The following is a 6,587-nucleotide window of genomic DNA, read 5'->3' on the forward strand; positions in this document are numbered from 1 at the left end:
TCCAAACGGTCATGAACTCTAATCCAAGAGGGTGGTAGAGTAAGGGTCTCCGGACTGGGGCCACACATTTTGAAGGGTAACAAAAGAGCCTTTGAAATGCAAAAGGAAATACTCCACTTCTATTTATTTTTAATACCACTCTTCTTAAAATGTGTATTTTTATATTTTATAATGTCCATATCTTAGCATGGTACATTTACATGCATACATGTGTATATATACATACGCACAAATGCACATACACAAACCTATATATATGCAGAGGCATACATGTACAGACATTTATTTAAATAAGTGATTTTGTACAGAAGGGGTATGCACGTTGAAGAAAATTTAGAAAACCTACTACAAGGAAATCACTGTTCTTTGGATTGAGGTATTAAACACTCAACGACAGCTTTTGTCCTTTATGAAAAATGAAAACTGTAATTCCTAAAATTACTTATTAGAAACTTCACTACAAAGGAGACGGTATCCCACAGCTATTTCTGAACCATGTGAATTCCCACTGTTCAACCAGGAATCAAATGCATTATGAAGCCCCCAAGAAGACCGGGAAAGCAATCATCATGCTCACTACCCATGCTACCATGCCCTAAGCACTGCCATCAGAAATGCTTTTTTAAGTCTCCACAAATAGTTCATCTCAGCATACATAATTTTTTTATTTATCCAAGAGTTCTGACTTTCCACAGTAACAATTTTTAACATTGGCTCTCTACCTAGATTTTCTTACTTTTGAGTAACTGAATGCACAACTAAACAGCCTACTTTGGACGACTCTGATTGCTTGAAGAGCTCCACTAACTGGGAGCTTCTTCCAGATTTAGCAAATATGCTGAAGTGAAAAATATGGAGTAATCCAGTGGGCGGAGCTCAAGAAGCCCCTCAGGACTAAATATATTCAGGAAATAGGAAGGGAAGAGCATCTACTAACTGATAATCAAAACACTGGGAAAATGGGAAAAGATCATGGTTCTCTTCTCCGCTACCTGAAAGCTATGCAAAATAAAATAATAACCAGCTACAAAATAAGTGTGGAAAGTCCAACAACATTCTGATCTTTCCCACAGTCTTTTTAGTGCCTAAGACCTCCAGGGGTCAGAGGTCACAGTGGGGCCCTATTTTCTAAGTCATTCGGTCAGTCAGTCATTAAACGAATATTTCTTACTCACCAACCATGCAGAGTGAGGTTCTAATTACCAGGGACACACTAAAATTGAACTCATTTCTGTCTTAGGGTAACTTGGGCAGTAGAAGCAGCAAAGGAGGTTTGACATGCTCTCCCAGGACATCTGCATGGAAAAGGCAGAGAAATAGGGGCCAGTTGGTAAGAAATTAGGTGCATTAGTAACCTAACTAGAACCAAGACTCCTTGGTTAAAGGAGTACATCTCCTTGTAAACCTGGAAGCTTCTAGAGGCACGACTCATAGTTGAGCCAGTTTAACAATTTCATCAGTGACTTAGGTAGAGATGTATCGAAACCAGTCTGATGTACTCTGCAGACAACATTTCTTTTGGAGAGCAGACAAAGATGCTAAATAACAGAGTCAAATTCCAAGAAGCACCAGGGGTAGAACCAGCTAAAACAAAGCAAAACAAAGCACAATACATGTTAGGTCTCACAATGACATTTGTACAGGAAAGCAAGACGTGGCTAATGGCAGCATGTGATTAAGGACTCAGGGGTTTTAGCGAACAGGAAACTCACGGAGTCTGAGGAGCGTGGCCACCAAAAAAAGTGAATGCACGCTTGGACTCCATCAGGGCAAGCAGGACATGCAAAGAGGAAGGAAGGGCACTCCTACTCTGCACAGGTCAAGCTGAGTGGGAAGACTTCAGCTCTGGGTCCAACTTTGACAGGTGTTGCTCAGTGAGTAACTGAAATGCATCTCTAGAAAGATCTGTTCTACAGGCCACCAAGGGAGTAGAAAGCAAATCAACAGGTAGAATTAGATTTCAATGCCACAGGTAAAAAACAGCTTCTAGTAGTCTAAAACATCCGAAGGGTGGCGCTCTCCACCCCTTGCAGGCAATGTTCAGGTATTGCTGGAAGACCACTTGTAGAGCATATAAAGAGATCCGAGCATCACAGAAGGGCTAGTTGGGTTGGGCTGTGACTTCCAAATCCTGGTCCTCAGTGAAGTTTTCACTGGGCGGTGAAAAAGGAAAAAATATCCGTGTATGGGACGGTATATATGCACGTGTGGGATAATTTTAACAAATGTCCCCTCTGGAGGGGAAGAACCTTCCTGTCTGACAGCATGCATATTCTTTCTTCCTTTTTTGGGGGGTGGGGAAGACGGGGAGTGGGGTATATATCAATATATCTTGATGAAATGCACTGAAAACAGATAGTAACTGTTGTCCTTAATTTTCAATGTTTGTGTGGCATCACATACTGACAAATGGGATGATCCCTAAAATCTGCTCTTGTTTCTGTTTTTTAAATTTTACAGGTGGATGAAAACAAAAAATACAGCAACAATACAGCAAGGAAGGGATAACCTTAAGGACCATTGTAGTACGGAGATGCTACAGCAACTAGACTCAACTATTGCCTCTTTCCTTCTTTCTTATCACCCTACTTGGCCATACGGTGGGGGGGGGGGGGGGAAGTATTATGGAATTGGGTTACACTAAATATGAAATTTCTCAAGACACAGAACCTCTACTGTGGGTCAGATCTGGCTCACTTCAACCACTCTTGGGAACCAAAGCTTATGAATCAAGTCCAGGAAGGACCAAAATAATTTAGCTCTGAAGTTAAGCATTTAAAGTCCTGTTGTATTGTTCTCTTTCCTTTGAAGGGGTCACAGCTAAACGTGATTGGAACAGAAAAGCAATTTCTGAATCACTGATTCCGAGGTAAACCGAGTTCATCAAGCCAGTGCCCGTATATAAACACATGATAAGACAACGAAAGAAAAGACAAAATCATGAAAAAATATCAACTATCACCATCAGTCATGTCCATTACTCTAATACCTTTATTTTAAATGTGAAAGAAATCTAATATGTTGGTGCTGAAAGGGATCACGGAAATACTTCATCCAAACTCATTCGTGCCAGGGGGTAGAGGCAGGAAACTAGCTGTTTCTGTCCCTCCAGCCTAACACTCTCCCTATTCTATCACCCTGCAAGGGAATTAGGTACATTCATAGGAGTAGAAAAATCTGGAACATGGTTCCTTGTATTCTTTAGAACTGTACGTCATATCTCATTCAAGTTCAAAACAGAACAAAAACTGCTTTGCTTTTCAGTTAACAACAGTCTAAATTTTCAAATTCAGCATGTCTTTGAAAGGATAGGTAATCCTAAACTGCCAGGACAAGTAGATCAGAAATGCAAAGGCTCAATGCCTTCCTCAATCTCAAAAAAAAAAAAAAAAACCACCAAAACACCTTGCATTTACCAATTATGGCTGGGATTCCGATGGGAGCAGTACCCACTTAAACACATAGTTCTTTGCAAAGTATGCCGTAAACACAACCCCTTTTAAATTAGCTTTGATGACCAAACATAAACACTTTCAAGCCAGTTTCGATTACCAGACAGTTGCCCTTTCAAGGTAGCTCACTACTATTTCCTCACTTTCAAGAACAGATAGATTATCAAAATGAATAACCCACTACTCCTTTTGCCTCAGGTGAAAAGATCCCCAGGCAGACAGGTGTTTACTAAGCTCAGGTATCAAGGAATCCTTTAAAATACCATTCCAGTCACAAGGGCTGGGGGAAAACAACTTACAAACCCCCAGTACACAGCTGTAACTAGAGTAAACATCATAAAAGCCAAACCATGGTGCTCTGATAATTCCCCTATCACATTCCATAAAATTAAAGCTCTTTAAGAAAGGCTAGGACTTAAAAAAATAAGCATCTGATGAAAAATAGACACTTAAATCAGCTGGGGAAAATCTGCAGCCTGTACCCAAGGCCAGACGTTCTAACTCCATACCTGCAATTTAGCTCGTATTTTCCAGACCAAATGCTTACACTGCTTCTTACCCAAGTTCATTTCACCCCATCTATAGGTAGCATGTGGGTACTGATAAAAGCTGTTTCTGATTTCATTTCCTACTTCCCAGATGTTTGCTAGAGAGTTTTTTTTTTCCCCTTCAGCTATTTATGAATACACTCTAATTTAGAACAAACAAATTCAACATGTCGTATTTTAAGCTGGGCAAGACACACAATAAACGACAGCTATAAAATAAGTCTAAGATATTTCTCCAGCTTATGAACAAGTTTGCCTACCGAGGCAAGATCTGGACAGGCTGCCATGGTCTTGCTTTAGAAAAAAAGGACTAAAAACGTTTAACTGAGAACCTGCTTCTGCTAAAATGGCCAACTACAAGCTACTGTACTTCTCATAAAAGGGGTTGTGCTTAGAAGTGAAAAACCAAGTACCAATTAGGGAGAAAGAAATAAAGATGCCCCTAACACAATCCTTGGTATGAATCATGCATATAGACTCCAACTACCTGCATCACTGGAATCTTAGGAAGAATCAATGCTATATCTATATCCAAAACTCAAGAAAGACTGCACTTTCCCATGAATAATAGTCTTTTATCCGTCTCTGAACCAAGCAGTGAACTACTAAATTAAGCAGTAAACATAGTAAGTGAAAATGCTGTCTAAATACATTCCTCAAATGTATTCCTCAAATAAATCAAAACATGAAACAGACATCCTTAAATTTGTGACTAAAAATGGTGACCAAGTTGTCTCTTGAAATTCCTCTTTAGGAATGCCAGAAGTAATAGGACACCTCTTGAAATCTAGATGTTTGTTTTATATAAAGAAGTCATATATTTCAAAGAAAGCAACAGTTCTAGAGATTTTTTTCTCCCATTACTAATTGCAAAACTGGAAAAATTGCCGCCAGGATTGCAGATAGCCAACTCAAAAGCCCAGTTTACTAAATGCCTGTAATAAGAAAGCCATCTAGTGTTAACATTTAGAAATGAAAACTGCAGACAAAAGAGGCAAAGAAAAGAAAAATCTTAGTGACTATTTTGAACTTACTGAGAGCAAACCTATGAGAATCGTCAAGATTCTTTGTTTTAAAAAAAAAAAAAAGGCCATCCTTATGACAACCAACTCTAATCTACACAAAATCCAAAACATGCACAATTTTATTTTGACCAAAATCATGTTTTGGTGACCACAATTCCGTGACCAATGCACTTGATTTTTCCAATACTCACGCTGGAGTCATCTTGGGCTGAATTAATTTAACTGAAGCAGGTTAATGATGACAAATATCTCCCAGAGGGGTAATGCCAAGTTGTTTTCTCTTCCCCAGAAGCATCAGCTCTCTCTTGTAGATGATGAACCGAAATTGATTCTTTGGGTTTGTGGCACGGTTGAAAATTAATCTGTAGGTGCTCGTGGGGATACTCCCAGGACGTGGTCAAACTAGCTTTAATAATATAGGGGGACCCGGCAAGGCCCGGGAGCGGAGGATGGAGCGAGGCATGGACACCGGGGAGGTGGCAGAGCCGTTGGGACCCCGAAGGGAGGTCGCGCCGAGTTGGAAGGGCGCTCGCCCCGGCTCGGGATCTTACAAAGAGGGAGCCGGGCGCCGGCTAGGGCGCGCGCTGGGGGCGCACACCTTCCCGGGGGAATACACCCCGCAGCAAGTTCAGCAAGTCACCCCGCCCGGCGCGCCAGTGCACCGCGTCCGGCAGCCTTTTATCTTTGCTCTTAGGTTAGTCACAGAGGAGTTGCTGCGCACCCAGAGGAGGTCCTCATTAGTGCTCGTGTCACCAAGACGGGAATAACCTTTCTGCCGATCGATAACTTTGAGAGAACGAGCGGCGGCGGCTCCTCTTGCACCCGGGGCTCCGGAGCGCGGGCGCATCTGCCAGCCGGACCCCCGCCCCGCGCCCCTGCCCTGCCCCCGGCCCCGCCGTCAGCCCCCGAAGCAGCCCCTTCACCCCGGGACAGTCCTCGCCGAGGCCGTGCGCGGACACCACACGAAAGCTCCCCGAGCGGATCCCGCCTCGCTCCCCGTCCGCTCGCCCGGCACGCACCTCAGAGACGCAGTCCGCCGGGACCTGCTACAGCCCGCGAGCGCGCGGCGGCGCGTACCGGGGCCGCAGCCTCGCCGCCCGCCGCTGCCCGGGGCTGCCCATCGGCCCGGACTCTGCCGGCGCCGGGCTCCGGCGGGAGGCGGCCCGGACCCGCCGGCTGCGGCTGGAGCTGTCGGCCTGAGCTCGCGCGGGCGGGCGGGCGGCCGGGGCGGGGGCGCGGCGCTGCTCCTCCTCCTCTGTCGTCCTCCTCCCGCTCCGCCTGCTCCTCCCGGGCTCCCGGTCTGCCGCGCCGGCTCCCGACGCCGCCGCCCGCCCGCCCGGCGGCACCGCCCCCCACCCGCTCTGCGGCCTCCCATTGGCCGCCGCCTGCAGGCCCCCTCGGCCCCGCCCCGCGATTGGGCGCGGGCGCCGTCCGTCCCGCCGCCCCGCGGGGCTCCGGGCTCAGCCGGTGCGCTGTTCCCAGGCCCCGCGGCGTGCGAGAGCGGCGCGTCCCGCGGGGGTTCGGACGCCCTTCCCTGGGAGGGGACTCCGGAGCGCGGGGCC

At 45.8% G+C, this 6,587-nt stretch overlaps 1 protein-coding gene across 9 annotated transcripts in view; it reads right to left on the reverse strand.

Annotated features, from left to right (window-relative positions):
• Positions 1-6,109, reverse strand: part of SIPA1L2 (signal induced proliferation associated 1 like 2) — a 212,733-nt gene extending 206,624 nt beyond the window's left edge. For 4 of the 9 annotated variants that reach the window (XM_032430404.1, XM_032430398.1, XM_032430402.1 and 1 more), the window contains exon 1: positions 1,176-2,267. The gene's annotated coding sequence lies outside the window, so the exon portion shown is untranslated. Of the gene's footprint in view, positions 1-1,175; positions 2,268-5,216; positions 5,801-6,044 lie in introns of those variants that run through there. The other 5 variants (XM_032430405.1, XM_032430400.1, XM_032430397.1 and 2 more) reach the window with 4 other exon arrangements.
• Between the last annotated feature and the right edge of the window lie 478 nt (positions 6,110-6,587).

This window comes from Phoca vitulina, unplaced genomic scaffold, assembly GCF_004348235.1.
Source record: "Phoca vitulina isolate PV1807 unplaced genomic scaffold, GSC_HSeal_1.0 scaffold43, whole genome shotgun sequence".
Classification (NCBI taxonomy): domain Eukaryota; kingdom Metazoa; phylum Chordata; class Mammalia; order Carnivora; family Phocidae; genus Phoca; species Phoca vitulina.